This window comes from Solanum dulcamara, chromosome 12, assembly GCF_947179165.1.
Source record: "Solanum dulcamara chromosome 12, daSolDulc1.2, whole genome shotgun sequence".
Lineage (NCBI taxonomy): Eukaryota > Viridiplantae > Streptophyta > Magnoliopsida > Solanales > Solanaceae > Solanum > Solanum dulcamara.
In genome coordinates, this window is record NC_077248.1 from 26729491 (window position 1) to 26750619 (window position 21129).

A 21129-nucleotide genomic window follows, 5' to 3' on the forward strand; every position below is an offset into this window, starting at 1 on the left:
AATGTATGCTAAGATGGCTTTGTTGGGATCCTTCAGGTTCCCGATCATTGTGTCACGTCTAGGCCCTAGGCTCAGGTCATGACAAACTTGGTATCAGAGCATAAGGTTTAAGAGTGTCCTAGGGAGTCTTACATGCTGTGTTAGAGTCCTATTTTTCGGTGTGAAGAGCGGCACATCTATGAATATGAGGCTATGAAACATCTTAGGAGAATCTCACTTCTTTCATAATCTATGTCGTGCCATAAAATGGTACTCTGCCATTTTCTTCTAATGATTTTTAGAAAATGCCTCCACGAATATACCCCACTCAAAGAAATATGGTTGAAGAGGAGCAACAAGCTTCGAATGATCCCTTGAATGATCAAGTCTCCAATGTCGAGTTTTGAGCCGCCTTCTAAGTTCTTGCTTAAGCCGTGATGGCTCAAGAAAATCGTGAGGTGGTTTCTCCTGTGAATTCATGTGTGGTACGATAGCAACAAGGGTTTGTGACTTTATGAGGATGAATCCTTTGGAGTTTTGGGTTTCCAAGGTAGAAGAGGATCCACAATAGTTTGTGGATAGCATTCACAATATTATAGAGATTATGGGGATTAGCCCGGTTGAGAGGGTGAAGTTGGCTACTTACCAACTGAAGGGTGTGGCTCATATTTGGTTTGACCAATGGAAGAGTGAGAGGCCTAGAGAGGCGGATCTCGTGACTTGGGATGAATTCAAAGAAGTGTTTCTTGATCGTTTTTTTCCATTAGAGTTTCGGAAAGCCAAGGTACAAGAGTTCATCAATCTTAGGCATGGGAGTATGAGTGTGAGGGAGTATGCCCTCAAGTTCACCCAATTATCGAAATATGCTCCATTCATGGTTGCCGACCCAAGAGCTCATATGAGAAAGTTCGTGTCCATTGTGTCGGATGTGGTTTCTAAAGATTGTAAGACAACCATGTTGGTTTGGGAAATGGACATCTCTAGACTTGTGACCTATGTGGAGCAAATAGAGGGTGAGAAGATAAGGGAGAAAACTAGGGAGTCTAAAAGGACAAGGACCGATGGTGGTGATTCCTCTTATGTTAAGTAAAGAAGTGGTGGAAGTCCTCAATTTTGCCAAAGGTACTCCGGTCAAGTATCTTCAAATGTTACTACTCCAAGGTTTGACAAAGATAGGGTGCCTAATCCTAAGGCTCAAGGAGGTGCTCCTATTGGCCAAGTGACTCCCGCATGCAAGAAATATGGAAAAAACCACAAGGGAGAGTGTCTAGCAGATTTGAATGTGTGCTATAGATGTGGCAAGCCGATTCTTCATGTTAAGGAGTGTAAGGTTAAATATGGTCGTCCTCAAGGACAAGTTGCTCATGGAGGCCAAGTGCAATAAGGTTCTCAAGCTCAACGAAAGGGTGGTCAATGCAACAATTGATTTTATGCTCTTCATGGTAGACAAGAGGTAGAGGAGACCCCCGATGTTTTTACCGATATGTTACTGGTCTTTCACTATAATGTTCATGCCTTACTTGATCCGAGTGCAAATTTTTGTTTTGTTACTCCTTATGTGGCCATGGAATTTGATGTTAGCCCCGAAATATTGTTAGGACCTTTTTTCGTATATACTCCCATATGTGAGTTGGTTATGGCTAAAAGAGTCTATAAAAATTATCCATTTTGAGTTTTCCATGAAGTTACCTTATGTGATCTAGTTGAGCTAGATATGAGCGATTTCAATGTTATCCTTGGTATGGATTGGTTATATGCATGCTATGCTTCTATTGATTGTAGAACCCGAGTGACTAAGTTTCAATTTCCTAATGAGCCGATCCTAGAATGGAAGGGTCGTAATTCTATGTTTAAAGGTCAATTCATTTCGTGCCTTAAAGCTCAAAAAATAATTTTTAAAGGTTGCATCTACCATTTTGTGAGTTTAGGGATACTAATTCCGATGCCCCTTTTCTAGAGTCGATTCCCATTGTTATTGATTTTTTGGATGTGTTTTTCGATGATCTACCTGATGTTCCTCCCAAAAAGTAAATTGACTTTGGCATAGACCTTCTTCTTGATACTCAACCCATCTTCATTCCTCCTTACCTAATGGCTCTGATGGATCTAAAGGAGTTAAAGGATCAATTGAAAGACTTGTTAGATAAATGTTTCATTAGACCAAGTATATCCCCATGGGGTGCTCCTGTTTTGTTTGTTATAAAGAAAGATAGTTCTCTTCGTATGTTTATTAATTACCGGTTATTGAACAAAGTAACCATCAAGAATAAATACCCAATTTTGAGAATAGATGACTTGTTTGACCAATTGCAAGGGGCAAGTTATTTCTCTAAGATTGATCTCCATTCCAGTTATCACCAACTAAGGGTGAGGGAGTGTGATGTTCCCAAAATGGCATTTCAAACAGGGTTTGGCCATTATGATTTCTTAGTTACGTCGTTTGGTTTGATCAATACCCCTACGATATTCATGGACTTGCTTAATAGGGTGTTCAAACAATATTTGGACATGTTTGTAATTATTTATTGATGACATTTTGGTTTACTCTTGAATGAGAAGGAGCATGCTAAGCACTTAAGGATTATATTGCAAACTCTAAGGGAAAAGCAATTATTTGCCAAATTCATCGAGTTTGCCTATAATAATAGTTACCACTCAAGTATTGAGATGGCACCGTTTGAGGCTTTGTATGGGAGATGATGTAGATCACTGGTTGGTTGGTTCAAAGTAGGCGAGATGACCTTGTTGGGCCCCGATTTGGTACTTGATGCTTTAGAGAAGGTGAAGATCATTAGAGAAAGGTTGAAGACGGCTTAAAGTCGTCAAAAGTCCTATTCTGACACTAGAAGAAGGAATCTTGAGTTTAATGTGGACGATTGGATGTATCTGAAAATTTCACCCATGAAAGGTGTGGTTCGATTTGGTAAGAAAGGGAAATTGATCCCTAGGTATGTAGGGCCTTATATAATCGTTAGACGTGTTGGTAAGGTTGCATATGAGTTGGAATTACCATTGGAAATGACCATGGTTCATCCGGTGTTTTACGTGTCTATGTTGAACAATAGTGTGGGTGATCCTAATTCCATTGTACCTATGGGAATAGTGAATACTGAAGAAAACTTGACCTATGAAGAAGTTCCTGTGGAAATTTTGGACCGACAAGTTAAGAGATTGAGGAACAAAGAAGTTGCATCTGTTAAAATTCTTTGGAGGAATCAACAAATAGAAAGTGCAACATGGGAAGCGAAAGCGAATATGGTTAAGAGATAATACACACCGCTTTGATCATTCTTAAAGTTGTTTTTTTTGTCAGCTCCTTTGATCATGGTTTATGGAATAGAGACTCAATTGGGAATGTTTCTAGAACTTCAAGGATTGAAGATATGCGGGCGTACTTTAGAAAATGGAATTGACTTTGGCTAGTGTCAAAGACTTAAAAGGTAATAAGTCTAACATGTGTTGCTTGGTGGATTCACACTCCACTTCTATTAAATAGTTGGAGCAGTAGATGGGATAATTAATAGCACCATTGAATAAAAGGATGAACGACACACTTCCTAGTGGTACTATGGAAAACTCGAGGAAAGAAGGGCAATGTATAGAAATGACTATGAGGAGTGGTAAGATTCTTTCTAGACCAACACCTGTAGGCATTGAGCTAGAAAAGGTTGTTGCAAAAATCACTGATGAGCATGCAAAGATTGGTGCCAATGATATTGTTATTTGTCGATGAAGATGAAGAGGCTGATAAGCTGGTAGTAGAGACAAATCTGACTGTCAAAGAAAAAGGCAAAGAGTAAGGTTATACAAAGGTAGTACACCCATTTCCATAGATTTGCAAACCTCCTCCTCCATTCCCTAAGATACTGAAGAAGAAGGCTGAGGCAAGTTCCTGAAATTCATTACTATCCTGAAAGAACTGTCTGTGAATATTCCACTGGTACAAGCATTGAAGAAACTGCCAACTTATGCAAAATTCATGAAGGACCTGGTTTCAAAATTTGGACAGTCACTTTCAAGCCAACTGATAACCTAAATCATTGTAGTTCTATTATTACAAGGTCGTTGGTTGGGAAGAAAGAGGATCTAGGTATGTTCACCATTCCGTGCACAATTGGTGTATTTAAATTTGCAAGGTCTTTATACAACTTGGAAGCTAGTATCAATCTCATGCCATTAGCGATCTACAAACATTTGGGCTTGAAACCCTTAAACTGACTATAATGAGGCTGTTGATGGCTAACCGATCAGTGAAGAGGCCTGTGGGAATTCTATGTGATATGCTGTCTAACCAATCATTTAAGATTCCAGTGGGAATTCTAATGTCTTCTTCACCAATTCTTAACACTTTACCTACGAATATGAGTAGCTAAATCCTATAACTAGGGTTGTGGGAACCATGATAGAATAACGAAATAGGCATATATATAGGTGATTTTCATTCAATTTAGCAAGTACACATGTTAAAATTCACCTATATTCGTTACTTTCTTGGGAGAGGGGTAGTGAATAGAAAAAGAAAAACACAATGGAGATTCAAAGTTGCAAACCTTCATCTAAGAACTTGAGCCCAGGAGGGAATAATTTTCTAAGGTTAAAATCAAGGGTTAGTTACATATACATTCAAAGACTAGAAGGTAAAGAATAAAATTCATCTAATAGGTATGAAAGGCGTTTATATGTACATAATTTGCTAGATTTTGCATGCAATCCATTGAAATGATACCACCAATATAAAAAGTCTATAGAGTTAAATGTCACGGAGAACACAGTCCTACCTACCTTCTCATACTATTCAACACCTTAAGTCTATTTTAGTTTGTTACTTTGAGCATTGATGCTTGTTAATAATTAAACAACTAAAATCACAATTTACTTTATGCATTTTAACTTTCGAGAAATAGTGACTATGATCGAAAGTAGGTGGTAATAGATTTATTTCCTCCGCATTTCTTGTGGGTTCGACCACAACCTACTTGGGTTCAATATTTTATAGTGACCACTTTATACTTCTTAATTCGACTGAAGTTTGGGAGTATCAGGAATCCAAAAGATCGTGGAAATTATGGGTCTGACTCCGGAGGAAAAAGAAGACTTGGCCGCTTATCAAATAAAAAAGGTTTCTCAATGGAAGGAAGAAAGAGTGTTTTTGATCATTTCTTTTCCCTTGAGATGTGGGAGGCTAAGGTTAAAGAATTCATAAACTTAAAGCTAGGTAACATGAGTTTGAATGAATACTCTTTGAAGTTCACTAAATTTTAAAAGTATTCTCCTACAATGGTGGCCAATTCTAAAAATAGTTCTTATTATAAATAGTAATAATATTTAAAACATTTGAATAAATAGATTGAATTGACTCACTAACTCTGTCCGAGAAGCCTCTACTTAACTAAGAGAGGTAATGAGACAAGATCCATGACTACCTGTCTATAAATCAAATACACCTGAGCAGTAAAATAACTAAACTCAAACAACTAAACTAGAGCCCTCTGGAAGCAAGGAGGCTTCACCAACTGTTGATGAGAAGAGATATTACTGAATGTCTGCAATTAAGAGTACCTGAATCTGCATCATAGAATGATTCAGTACCAAATGGCGTCAGTACATGGAATGTAAGGTAAAATAGTTGAAAGAAAACTTACTCAAATACACTCAACTCAACTCTGAAAATAGCTCAACTCAATAATGCATGCAATATGTGTAAACAAATTCTTTAAAACATATGAATAAGTAACTACAACTCAATATATACAAATATAATACTTTTCTTTTGAGGAGTTTCTCTAACTGACAACCATCATCACCTATGAGCTACGTGATAATACAACAAACCATTTTTATTGCCACAATCCTCCAATACCTTGCCAGGTTAAGGGATGCAAACTCATGTTTGGATTCAATAAAAGTACTCTTTTGGGACTATGCACAGTCAATCAAATAAATAATACGATCCTATCATACAGTGCTTATGTAGTTTGTAGGGTTCAAGTTGTTCTATACACTTACTCAAATCGGTGCTCAATACTAATTCAAAAAATAATATTTATTATGTTCATATCTCAAGTTAGTGTATTTACTCAATTAACTCATTTAGTCTCATTTTGACTTTTCTCAAAAAGTCAACTCTTCTCAACTTATCTCTTCTCTTTAAAATAAATATGTTATCAACTCAATAAATTCATTAAAAGCATACTTTAACTTCTCAACTTAATCTCAAAATAGATATTTAAGTGTATTAAAAGTGAACTCATTTATACTCAAAATACTCATGCTCAAAATAATAATTAAGAGACTTCTCAAACTTAACTTAATTTGTTCTCAAACTCTTTCTCAATTATATGATGAAATCTAAATTCTAAGGCCTTTTCACGAGTGGATACCATGGACTGTGGAACCTTATGTCCGTAAACACCCATCGAAAATCATTGCACAAGCAAATTTTACACCAGATTTCTACATTTTTCTTTCCAACTGACTTTACATTTCTGAGGTATTACAGCACAAAATGCACATACAATGCATGAGATACATGTTAACACTTCTTATTAAAAATTTTCTTCTGACCACTAATTTCATTAAGTCGTCATGAAGTTGGGATATCCCATAGGAGAATCTACGAAGCAAAGGCTAGTGCCCATGTTATTGCACATTATTTCTACCAAATCTTAATTTGCTTTCCCAAGAAAAATTAGAAATATAACGTAGATTTATCCACCAGTCAATAATGCAAAACGAGAAATAATTTGGTGTCCTAAAATGTTAATAGCATGCAATCATGAAAATACAATGAATTCTATACCCATATTGTATCCACAACCTCAATAGTTGGTTTAGCTACTCATAATATAATAAAAATAATAAGAAAATGATGAAGAATTTAAAATTACTTACTCAAGAACAATGTAGAAAAAAATCTAAAATTGTATTGTAAATTTCACAAGAATGATTAACTAGAGAATTCTATAATCTACCATATTTGTTCACAATATTCTATGAAATCTAAAAACTTTCTTACACAAAAAATTTATAAAAAAATATTATATTGTCCCACAAATTCGGAATTCAAAAATTATCAAATTACTCATCGGCCTAACTTACATATCGTAAAATATACATATTGTTCTTGGATCTTTTCTTTTCATCTGTAAATTCTTCCCATCAAAATTCTTGAACTCCATTGTAAGTCCATTCATGGACCGTGAAAGTAATCTATGGTCCATGAAATTCTTTGTAGCTTGTCTTCTCTAAGTGGCCATGCTTTGGTTTACAAACCGTGAATGTAACATACAATTTATATTTTCCATCATGCTTGAGAAATTAGAAATGTACATAGAATGATATATAACAAATACCAACCGAAATTGAAATATTTTATACCTCGGTATAATATTATGATATATTGCATGTCTTTTAAGTAAATAGAAATCATATATATTATATTTAAGATTATTAAATATAAATATATATCAACAATTTGTACAACAAAAAGTGTGTCGTACTACAAACACATAGACCTCATTGCAAGGAATAAATTATATGTATCTTACAATTTAACAACCAATAATAAATATATAGGACTATGCTTAATTTTAGATAATGTTGTTTAAACTTTACATCTTTGACTACTCGACTGTGATTGAAATTTTTTTTGTGTAATTAATTAACAATGATAGTTGTTAGTCTAATATGATTGAGACATTTTTGAAAAAAAAATCTAAGTTAAATGTGACACCCCAAAAATTTGGGAGGGCATGACTGGCCTCGATACCGACTGAATCGAGAGGCCAGTTGTATAACATCTAAAACTAGAATACTTAGTCCAATCAGGACACTTGTCACAACCACCTGGATTGACAAGGTCACAATTAATTAATATTTGAAAAACATAAGGTCATCTAGGACATAATACAACTAATCTGAACAACGAAAAATCTACAAGGCCATAAAACCAAACTACACTAAATTGTACATACACATCCACAAAAGCCTCTAAAAAGTAACAAACCTAGTACACGGGACAAGGCCCATCCTACCCATACAAAACATCTAACACAATACTATCAATCGAGAACATGTATTTTGAAAGAAAGGAGCATACCAACTCTCAGCTTAGGACTCCCATTAAAACTAATTATTTTAGCTTTTACCTGCACATGCAACATGAATGCAGCATCCCCTGGAGGAATATCAATGCAAATAACATGTACCCATATGTTAAGTTCAAAGATGTAAACATAAGTATATCAAAGATTCTAAAAAGTAGGGATAGAAAAAATATGTGACTCTGAGAGGTGAAATCTGTTAGTACATGAATGCACTAAGTATGTGTGAAGTATTCATGATCAATTAAAGTAGGACTATTCAATATGAATCATGGATGCAAGACCAATATCTTTAAAACATGAGTAAGACCATGAAAAAATTAAAATATTTATCTCATTGGTCAATGCATCAAAATCTCATAATTATCATAAGAACACATAACTTAACTGAAATAGTTGTGGGATAGGACCTTTAACCGACATCTAAGACCATGCGATCTATTACGTGGAATTCGATGACTCTTGCATCGAGACAAGGGAGGCTACCTTTAAGTAACTCTTTTAACTGTGATTTGCCATATTGGCATTTGTGTAAACCTGTCACAACCCAACTTCATAGGCCATGACTGGTGTCTGAGTTAGGCACCCATACGTACCCTTAGCCCCACTTAGCGTGTTAGAAGAATAGACAAAAGTAGGAGTTAAAAAAGGGGTCGCTAGAGAGCGCATAAGAACAGATATAGCACAAGAGGGTCGTTAAGGCCATCACAGAACACAAAGCACAAAACATATATACATAATCCATATCACAAGTCTATAGACCTCTACAAAATGATAGCTTAGTCATATGACAAGACAAGGGCCCGTTTTACCTTTAACCAATATGTACAAATGCATAACAGAAAAGTTGCTACCAAAAAGGGCTCTGGACAAAGAAGCACTGCCAACCAACAGGGTGAATGGCCTAGGCGAGTGGATCAGCAAACCGAGCATTTGTACCTATGGGCATGTAACGCAGCCCCCCGAAGAAAGGAGGTCAATACAGATAATGTACCGAGTATGTAAAGCATGGACTATAATAAGTGAAGCTATTACTAGAACAGAAGGTGCAAAAATGAGCAAAATATCCAGAATACCAAAATGCTTTTCATAACCACAGATAATGTATGCAGAAAATATATGCCATATCCGAACCCATTATGGGACTAGGTGAAAAAATCATGGTCGCCGCCCCATCACTGGCACCACAGCACATCATAACTTCCGAGTAGGGAATATCTTCGTAACAGATCATATCATATAAGATGGTTATATCAGATCATATCATATCATATGTGTACATGGCACATCATAACTCCACAAATCCCATGTACAGGTCATACCTGTTCCCTCACATTGGAGCACGACGAACAATGCAAAGAAGTACACATGATAACAGATCCTAGTCCGGGCTAAGTGAAAGAAGCATTGAGGCATCAACGAGTGGAGTAGTGAGAAACTAAATGCAATATAAAATACAAAATATTTCTAGAGACTCGATAGCGTAACTCCGATGCCAAGTCATGTAGGAAAAACTGAGTGATAATCATAGTGTATGTCTTTCAGATGTCATGATGGTCTATATCAAAATAGTCTTTCTAAAATCATTTCCATATTTCAAAATATAGTATGGGGCTCAATGGAATAATTAAAATAAGCTATCGTTCAAAATTAAGACAAGAATCATATCAAGTACCTTTTGAAAGTCACTATTGATTACATCAAAATGGAACTTCTGGAATTATATACTCACATCAAAGCATAATAAAATTTCCTTTGGAAATCAAGAAATTGGCCATCCTAGTGGCTCTAGAAATAGGAACTTCCTTAGAACCATAAAAAAAATTCATATATTTGTTTCATAAAGACTATGCCAAAAGAAATATTAGCTTTTCATACTTATGTAAAAACATGCCAAGAGAAAGAATAATCTTTACATACTTATGCCAAAAACATGCCAAAAGGAGGAAATATTAGCTTTACATACCTCTTACGGATTACTCTTAACACGTTCGCCTAGTTGTCTCTTGAACCTATTTAACATGAAAGTAATTCTAAGGTTAGTGACCTTCGACTTTCCATCTTGTAATTCTACCACCAATTACCCATAGGAACCAATCCCTTATCCATTCCCTTAGACTAGTTCATTACTAATTCCAAAGTTAGCGAAAATTGGGCAGCATCTCCCCTATAACTTGCCCTATCCAAACTTCCATTTTAAACTCCAAACCTTAGCAGCCAACCAAAAAAAACAATCAGAAGCATATATACAAGTAAACCACTTCAACATTACACAACACAAACTCCAAATAACTCGCTTAAAACTACGATACCAAAATAGAGTTTTTAATCTCTATTTCATAAAACCTTTAACCACATGAACCGGGGGGTCATGTGGATGAAAAAAAAAGAATATAGAGTAATTTTTAGTCATTTTCCATCCCTACAATACTACAAAAAAACTCCTAACACAATACCACAATAACAACGACTCTAGCCAAACTTTAACCCGTTAAAATTGCGTCAAACCAGCCCCTACATGACTTGCAACGTTCTTTAGTTGTAACATGTATATTTTCATGTTTACAATTCATATTATACCTTCATAACATTTCCAAACCCTTACCAAAATATGGGAGAAGAGAGCCAAGCCATACCTTGCTAGAACTCGCTAAAACGTACCTCGAAAGTTCTCTTAACTTGTTGAAAATTGATGGGTTGTTCGCGTCCCTTCTTCGCTGCCCCAAATAGTAATTTTACTCTGTCAAAAACCATCATGTAGCCATGGGATACCTTAAATAACTAATTCACAGAATAAAAGTCGGAGGCTTACCTTAAATTGGCCAAATCCGTGACTACCTTCTTCCTCTCTCACATTTTCCTTTTTTTTGGATAAGGTAGATGAAAATGAGATATTCTTCAGCATAACATACATATATACACCTCCTTAGGAGGTGACATGTGTCATTCCCCTAGGGATGACACATGGCAGCCTTCTAGGGTGACACATGACAGCCCTCTAGGGTGCCACATCATCCATGTGGCCATTCATATGCTACCACATGGAAGTGTGGGGTTCACACCAAGCAGGTGAGTCACCTACTTGGTCAAAGTAGGTGCATCACCTACTTGCTTCCAAGTAGGTGTTATACCTCCTTCCGCCTCTTCTGTGGATTCGTAATATCGCCTTACTTTAACAACCTATGTAATACTTGCTACGTAAGCTTGATACGTCCTCCAATAGCTTAATTATGTAAGACATCCAAGTTTGTAGCTTATGCAAGCAAGTCGAGTCCCACGACTTGTTATTTTGGCCCCCAACTCATTTCAAATCCTTATATCTCTATTTCCAACCTTCACTCTTATAGGGCATCACGCCCTCCATTCCTTAGAGTTATTTGATAACATTATAAATAATTTTGGTCACATGGCAACTTTTAAGAAGTTTAAGAAATCTTTTCGAAGTACAAAAGTACGGGGCATAACATCCTTTCCCCTTTATAACATTCGTCCTCGAATGTTAACTTGTCTCATAAGGTTGCACGAGGACCTTAGGAATTCTCCATAATGGTTGTCATCCATAGAACTTTTATTCATCGATTCAACTAACCCAGGAGTTTAGACTCCCTATAAACATAGGGAGCACATACGAATATTTTTTTCCCATCTCTTCTTCGGCCTCCCAGGTCAACTTTTTTTTTTATTTCATCACAAGACTTTGATGGATACCACATCCCTAGTTCGCAACCTTCTATCCTTCTTTTCTCTTTATCTCTTACCTACTTTGATGGATACCACATCCCTAGTTCGCAACCTTCTATCCTTCTTTTCTCTTTATCTCTTACCTCCTTCGGTTGATGTCAAGGCTCACTATGGATTTTGCCCTCAATACTATTCATGTCTCAATAGTTTTACCTCAAGCCATCTTATACTTCCCTTTGATATATCCAAAATATAATCACCCTATTGTTATTGAATTCTTATTATTTTTGTCAAGTAACACTTGATCTCACGCTTAACATACCAACATTCGTAGGTTGCATGACTATTCTTGTACAATTTGTACCAAGTGTGTTCCATCCTAATCATAGTCTTTTTTTTCTTAGCTTATTCTACTTTACATATTTCATTTTCGTTACCACTTGACCTTTTATTCTGAACTTTCCCTATAAATCTGTGTAAGTCTTTCTCCTTCATTTTCTATTTTCTTTCCTGTTCTCCACAAACCTTATCATATCTTTCAGTTACTTCCTTACTAGGCTTTACTTATTTTTATAACAATCCTCTTTATATTCACAGGATATCCTGATTGCATTCAGTTTCATAGTATAACACCTCTTAATCTTTTTCACAATTCCTACTATGGGTTAATTAGGCTCAGTGAGGTAAACGCACTTAACCTTTGTCTAAATCATCCCTTAGTCCCATCAATATTTTCCAGATTCTTTTTCCATACCAATATTGACCTCTTCATTACTATTACCATCACTTCAGTCATTAAGTTATTTCTAAAGGTCAACAATACTCGTAGTTTAGTCATATCTCATTCTTATTATGGGCACAACCTTTCAAAATATACTACAACCCTGTATCTCATTCTCTTTATTTATGGGAAAATTTGGGCAAAGTTTCCTCTGTTTTTCTCCCTATCTCAACACCTGCACGCAAGAAATACCAACAATGCCTCATCGGGCATGCATATATATATTTAGATCATATCATATCACAGCCACACAGGGCGCCCAATATCAATAGTATGAAAAAGGACTTACCCTTCCTTAACTACAATCCCAAGCAAGCTGGCTGCTATGGCTACATTTACTTCCTATCATTTCATCCCCCTTAGCTACGATTATTGTTGCTGCAACTTTCCTTGGACCTACTTGGTACGACATGTCTAAAAAGAGCAAAGATGAAAAGAATTTCCCCAACCCATGTAAGATAGAAGGTTCGTATACTTGTTCTTTCTCAATGTAGCTATGCCTGAGTCGTAGCATAATTGAATAGGACTAGTGTAGGCTACTTTCTTGTATTCTCATGGAAGGGGAGAGTCTACCTCATTTATGCTTTCTTAGTTGATTTGTACCGAGAGGAGTCCTCTCACAGGTTTAATGCTTTCTAGTTATAGTTAGTCTCTTTTTTGTATCGGGGATGAGTTAGCCGACCTTAATAGGTTAGCCGACTTATGAACCACCATAGGATCGGAGGTAAGGTTTATGTCCCCTCCTTGTATTTTATTTTGATTATTTATGTTAAGGCTTGGGGGTGTTGCTCAACCCCTGACTGTGCATGAGAGGTGGGAGCCTCGTGTAGGGTCTGTTCCCATAAAAAAAAAAAAGACTTACCTCATATGTCTACTTGAACTGCACCTGTTGCTCTTTCCTGTCTATTTTTCCTTTCTATTTTAACTTTACATGTCAATCGTACTTCAATACCTTACCTGTAATATATCTTTCGTGCCTTTGCTTACCTGTGTGCTTTGTAACTTCTAATACCGTTAGTTACTTCTTCTATCGATGTTGTCCTTCTGCTGAAAGCACAGTTTAGTATGAGGAATTTCATTCCCTATGATGACTTGGCTCTATCACACGATCTTAGATATGAAAGAAAGGTAACATCCTAAATGTCCTGTAGCCTCTTGTTTATAGATGTGGTGTACAACACACCGATAAAGAAGACTCTACTAGACATGGTGTGTAGATACTCTAATGACGAACTGCTCTGATACCACTTTTGTCTTGACCAAACTCCATAGGCCATGACTAGTGTCCGAGTAAGGCACTCATACGTACCCTTAGCCCCACTTAGCGTGTTAGCAGAATAGACAAATGTAAGAGTTAAAAAAGGGTCGCTTGAGAGCGCATGAGAACAAATATAGCACAAGAGGGCCGTTAAGGCCACCACGGAACATAAAGCCCAAAATATATATACATAACCCACATCACAAGTCTACAGACCTCTATAGAATGATAGACTAGTAATATGATGGGACAGGGCCCCATCGTACCCTTAACCAATATGTATAAATGTACAACAGAAAAATTAGTACAAAAATAGGGCTCCGAACAAAGAAGTACTACAACCCAACAAGGTAGATGTCCTAGGAGAGCGAATCAGCAAACCGAGCATCTGTACCTACTAGCATGTAATGCAGCCCCCGAAGAAAGAGGGTCAGTACGAACAATGTACCGAGTATGTAAAACATGGACTGTAATAAGTAAAGCCATTACCAGAACAGAAGGTGCAAAAATGAGAAAAATATCCAGAATATCAAAATATTTTTCATAACCACAGATAATGTATGCAGAAAATATATGCCATATCCTGCCCCATTATGGGACTCGGTGAAAAAATCATGGTCGATGTCCCATCACTGGCGCCACAGCACATCATAACTCTAAAGTAGGGAATATCTCCATAATAGATCATATCTATATCATATGTGTACATGGCACATCATAACTCCAAAAATCTCATGTGCAGGTCGTATCTGCCCCCTCACATTGGGGCACGGCGAACAATGTAAAGAAGTACGCATGATAATAAATCCTAGCCTGGGCTCAGTGAAAGAAACATTGAGGAATCCACGAGTGGAGTAGTGAGAAACTAAATGTAATATAAAATACAAAACATTTCCAGAGACTCGATAGCGTAACTCCGATGCCAAGTCATATAGGAGAAATTGAGCGATAATCATAGTACATGTCTTTCAGATATGACGTTGGTCTATGTCAAAATAGTATTTCTGAAATCGTTTCCATATTTCAAAATATATTATGGGGCTCAATGGAATAATTAAAATAAGCTATCGTTCAAAATTAAGAAAAGAATCATATCAAGTACCTTTTGAAAGTCACTATGGATTACATCAAAATGGAACTTCTGGAATTATATACTCGCATCAATGCATAATAAAATATCATTTGGAAATCAAGAAATTGGCCATCCTAGTGTCTCTAGAAATAGGAACTTCCTTGGAACCATAAAAAAATCATATATTTTTTTCATAAAGACCATGCCAAAATAAAGATTAGATTTGAATACTTATGTCAAAACATGCCAAGAGAAAGAATAATCTTTACATACTTATGCCAAAAATATGTCAAAAGGAGGAAACATTAGCTTTACATACCTCTTACGGACTACTCTTAACACGTTCGCCTCGTTGTCTCTTGAACCTATTTAACATGAAAGTAATTCTAAGGTTAGTGACCTTTGAATTTCTATCTTGTAATTCTACCACCAATTACCCATAGGAACTAATCCCTTATCCATTCCCTTAGACTAGTTCATTACTAATTCCAAAATTAGCGGAAATCGGACAGCATCTTCCCTATAACTTGCCCTATCCAAACTTCCATTTTAACATCCAAAACTTAGTAGCCAATCAAAAAAAAACAATCATCAGCATATATAAAAGTAAACCACTTCAACATTACACAACACAAACTCCAAACAACTCGCTTAAAACTACGATACCAAAATAGGGTTTTTAATCTCTATTTCGTAAAACCTTTAACCACATGAACCGGGGGGTCATGTGGCTGAAACAAGAAGAATATACAGTAATTTTTAGTCATGTTACATCCCTTAAATACTAAAAGACAACTCCCAACATAACACCACAATAACAACGACTCTAGCCAAACTTTAACCCATTAAAATCGTGTTAAACCAGCCCCTACATGACCTGCAATGTTGTTTAGTTGTAACATGTATATTTTAATGTTTCCAATATGTATTTATACCTTCATAACATGTACAAACCCTTACAAAAATGTGGGAGAAGAGAGTCAAGCCATACCTTGCTAGAACTCACTAAAACTTGCCTCGGAAGTTCTCTTAACATGCTGAAAATTAACTGGTTGTTCGCGTTCCTTCTTTGCTGCCCCACATAGTAATTTTACACTGTTAAACACCATCATATATATATGGTATACCTTAAATAATTAATTCATGGAATGAAAGTCAGAGGCTTACCTTAAATTAGCCAAATCTGTGGTTGTCTTCTTCCTCTCTCACATTTCTCTCTCTTTTGTTTTGGATAAGGAAGCTGAAAATGAGATATTCTTCAGCATAACATACATATATACATCCTTAGGAGGTTACATATGTCATCCCCCTAGGGGTGACACATGGCATCCCCTTAGGGTGCCACCTCAGCCATGCGGCCACTCATATGCTACCATGTGGCAGTATGGGGTCTATCCCAAGCAGGTGAGTCACCTACTTGGTCAAAGTAGGTGCATCACCTACTTAGTCCGAGTAGGTGCATCACCTACTTGCTTCCAAGTAGGTGTTATACCTCTTTCTGCCTCTTCCGTGGATTCGTAATATCGTCTTACTTTAACAACCTATGTAATACTTGCTACGTAAGCTTGATACGTCCTCCAATAGCTTAATTATGTAAGACATCCAAGTTGGTAGCTTACGCAAGCAAGTCGAGTCCCACAATATGTTATTTTGGCCCCCAACTCATTTCAAATCCTTATAGCCCTATTTCCAACGTTCACTCTTATGGGGCATCACGTTCTCCCTTCTATAGAGTTATTTGATAATATTATAAATAATCTTTATCACGTGGAAACTTTTAAGAAGTTTAAGAAAGCTTTTCGAAGTACAAAAGTATGAGGCATAACAAAACCTATGTGGGCAAAGTAGTTATGGGACAATGGGATTTTATTATGGTCTCTTGCCTCAACTGCGAGAGAGAATGCCCATCCCAAGGTCCACTCGATGCTTAGTAATTATACCAATGGAACTTTTATGAAAAACATACTCGTTGAAATTATTAGGAAAGATAATTATAGATATTAATCCAAATTTATAAAGATACATTAATAATAATAGCTCATCTATTAACTTCATTATGAACGTGTGAGGAATTTACCATCACAACATCTAACTTCTTTATCTTTATTGTGCAAGAATTGTCCTTATTGCACCATAACGTTTGCAAATGGCATCATTGAAACATCATAGAATCATCTTTGAAAACCTATCATAAATAATTTATAAACATTTAAGATCATTCAATAAAGTTTTCATTGAATATAACTTGAAAATCATGGTCATAACTCATAAATTATAATTGAAACTAGCATATACCATGAATTATTGAAATTCATCTTAAAATCATGAAATATGTTATGAATTATTCATAATTAAGCTAGTAGCGTTGAATTATATCATAATTAAGAGGAACCAATGAAAATCATGAAATTAGGGCTTTTACTTGAAGAAATCATAAGAGCATTTCAGAAGAAATCCTTGGAATTTCATGGGTGAAAGATACCCATTGATGTAGTCTCACATACCTTGAACTTACAAGCCCTAAGTGATAGAGAATTGGAGCTTGATCTTGAAGAAATCTCGAGAAATTGTTTGGTGAAGAAGAAGACTCTTGAGAGGAAACTTGAGAGACAAGGTTTTATGATTTTGGGAATTATGGAGAGGATAGGAGGATTAGAAGACTTTAGGGTAGTTAATAGGTAAGACTCTTATACAAAAAATTGTCCATATTCATTAATTAAAGTATAGGGAAAGACTGAAATACCCTTTATTAAAATTGAAAACCGGGATTACAAGGAGGACCCACTATGGTCCATGAACTTCACTAGGGCCCGTGGTGGTGTCCATGGATTTAGACTTGAATGTTTTTGAAAGAGTTCTTGAAAGAGGAGTGCCACCACGGGACACACCATGGACCGTTAAGGTCACCATGTCCCGTTATGGTAATCTTGGTGATTTACTTGGTCTTGAATCTTGGGGTTGTATGGAAGAGTTTCAAGACTTCCTCCACGGAGACTTTCCATTCCATGGAGGTAACTATGGTCCATGAACATGGATCGTGAAAAGGTTCCTGACAAGAGACTTGCAAAGGTGTCCACCACAAGAGCCATAACAGTCTGTGGTCAACACCATGGCTCGTGGTGGCCCCATTTGGTCCTCACCTATGAAACCTATTTGACAATGCATGGACCAAGTGAAATCTAATAATAATTTAACCTTTCTGTCTTACTACAACCAAGTGAGAACATATACAAATCATACTACCTTAATAGTGAATTATACAATAATCTAGTCATAATGATGACCCTGCCCAGTCGAATGGCCATCTTGGTGGAGTTACCACTGAATAAACATTTGCCCATCAGGCATTCCCGCCTTGTTGGTGTAATAATTAGGTAAACATCTGCCCACCAGACATGCCTATCGTGGTAGTGTAGTGAACTATAGATAGAGCTATTATTGTATCTTCCTACCGATATTACCCCATCAATAGTGTAATATAAATATATAACCATTATAACCTACTGAGATGATCAAGATAATATTGAGTATATCAAATAAACATAGCACATACGCACTAAGTCTATGGCTTCAATAAGCCTCTTTAAGACTGATGAACTAGAATTATATTGTGAGGCCCCGGAAGTCGAAGAGTTAGAATTTTGAGTTAAAAAGGAGAAACAGTGAAAATAGATGTTTGAGGCTCATCGAGTAGGTCAGCGACACATCGAATCCCCTATGCGAATGGCCCCCGGCTCACCAAGAAGAACAGATAAAGGGTCAGTAAAAAGGGAAGATTAAGAGAGCTAGAAGGGGAGTCGGTGACTCACCGAGTCGCCTAGGCGACCAAGCCCAGCTTGCGAAAAAGATCACGGAGATTGGCTAGTTGGAGGGAAGGATTAGGTAAGGAAAGAGATATTCAGAAACTCGAGCATGACCCACCTCATCAAACTATTCTGCCAGATGTTTAAGTGGGGTTATTTCCATCAATTTCAGCTTGTTCAATCCCTAAACTATGTCCTTTTAAGCCTATAATCTAATACTATAACTATCCAAACCCTTTGAATTTCCCTCATTCACTCCAAAATCCTTTATTTTAATAATCTTTTATCTAAAATATTATCCCAATGGTCTTATCTTCAAAGAAAGTTAGGGTTCAAGGATTCCAAGGCTCCAAGTCTCCAAAATCTTTGCATTTAATGTTCTATTAATCGAGGTTTATGGAAGTTCACCAATGGATTCCATTTATCCAATGGCCCCCCCAAAACCCCAATTCTTCAAGTTCAATTTCACCCAATTTATGAGGGTTTCATGCCAATTCTTCATAGGTCCTTGTTATTCGAATTTAATCAATGTTATTATTCATTTTCATGAATGAGTTTACTACAACACATGATTTCCAATTTGTATCACATGGACCCATGCATTGAGATATGATTTTATATTATAAGTATTTAACCTATGAAATTATGCTCATGAATTTTGATGATATGTTTTATGAAAAGCTATGCTTATGAGAATTATGCTTCCGTGATGTTTCAAACAATGTATTGACAATTGTGAAAACATTTCTCTCAACTCATGTTTAAGGGGCCCAAGTTTTAGTCACCAACTCATGCATTCCTATGAATCACTCATATAATGAGCTACTCTTATGATTATTTTATGATGATATTATGACGATGTTTTCATAAATATTTTTAGGATAACGACTAAGCACGGAGAGGATTTTTAGGTGGTGTTCAATTTGGTAGCCAAAGTAGCTACCCAAGGAAATCTAAGTAGCAATCTATAGTCCCTAACTACATTTCCACTATAGCTTGCCTTTATGGCTGAGCTAGTGAATCCACGTATATCTCATGATGTTAAGAAAGTTTCTTATAGAGTCTACCTTGGCAAGTAGCCTCTCTCTTCTTGATGTGGGAGTTACATCAAATTTTATTTTATAGCTCCCATGGTCTAACGTGTCGGTTCAGATCATATCCCACACAAAGGTATCTGCTATGATATAATCTCTTATGTTGATTTTATGTTGCATTGACCACATAATCACAATGTTTTAAATGTTTTCATATTTTACTCATGATTTCAAACCTTATTGGTCATACTTCCATACATTCAAATTACTTATATCCTACTATTGTTGTTCATGCATGCTTCTCATATACTTAATGCATTCTATGTACTAATGCATACTTTTTTCGACATTATATCATAATGTGGGGTCCGATGATCATTCTCCTCTGGCTCGTGTCTAGGGTTACATTGATTTCTATAACTTGATTGGTGAGTCCTCAAGTCTCGAGGGCGTAACCAACAAGAGTTTATATTCTTTTGCCTTGACATTTCTTTCTTTTATGGGTGAGGTAGGAACATGTCTTATGACCCCATCTAGACTATGGAGAGGCATGTTTAGACTATCATGAGTTGTAGTTCCGATTGCTCGGGTATGTTGCTTTAAGTGTTTCTCTTATTGAGGCTTTATTGAGACTGATCTTCTGCTTATGGTTTATTCACTAATGTTTTAAGTTACCTTATTTATGTGATGTATGCTAAGAGGCTTGGTTGAGGTCCCTCGGGATCTCGATCATCGTGTCACACCTAGGGCCTAACTTGGTTCATGACAAGCTTGGTATCATAGAACAAGGTTTAGAGTATCTTGGGGAGTCTAACATGCCGCATCAAGTAGAGTCTAGTTCATCTGTGTGAAGCATGCCACATCTATGAGTAGGAAGCTATGAGGAATTTAAAGAAATTCCACTTCTTTCATGATCTTATCACACAATAAAGTTGAACTCTTAAGTCTTTCCTTCTAATAATTTCTCTTTACAATTTTAGAATGATGCTTCCACGAAGAAACCCTATCTGATGGAACATTGAGGAGGAGCACCAAGCTCTAAATAATCACTTGAATGAGCACGTTTCTCATGTAGAATTCTGATCCACATTCCAAGTAGTTACTCAAGCGGTGGCGTCTCAAACCAACTGAGAGGTAGTTGCTCCTATGAACCCAAATATGGATACGGTGGTCACAAGGGTTCATGATTTCATATGGATAATTCCTACAGAGTTTCATGGGTCTAAGGTTGATAAGGATCCACAAGAGTTACTTGAAATCATTCTTAAGATTGTGGAGATTATGGGGACTAGTCTGATAGAAATGGTGGAGTTGGTCGTATACTAATTGAAAGGGGTTGCTAGGATTTGGTTTGATCAGAGAAAGGTGAAACAAGCTAGAGAAGAGGACCCTATTGCTTGGGATTAGTTCAAAGAGGTA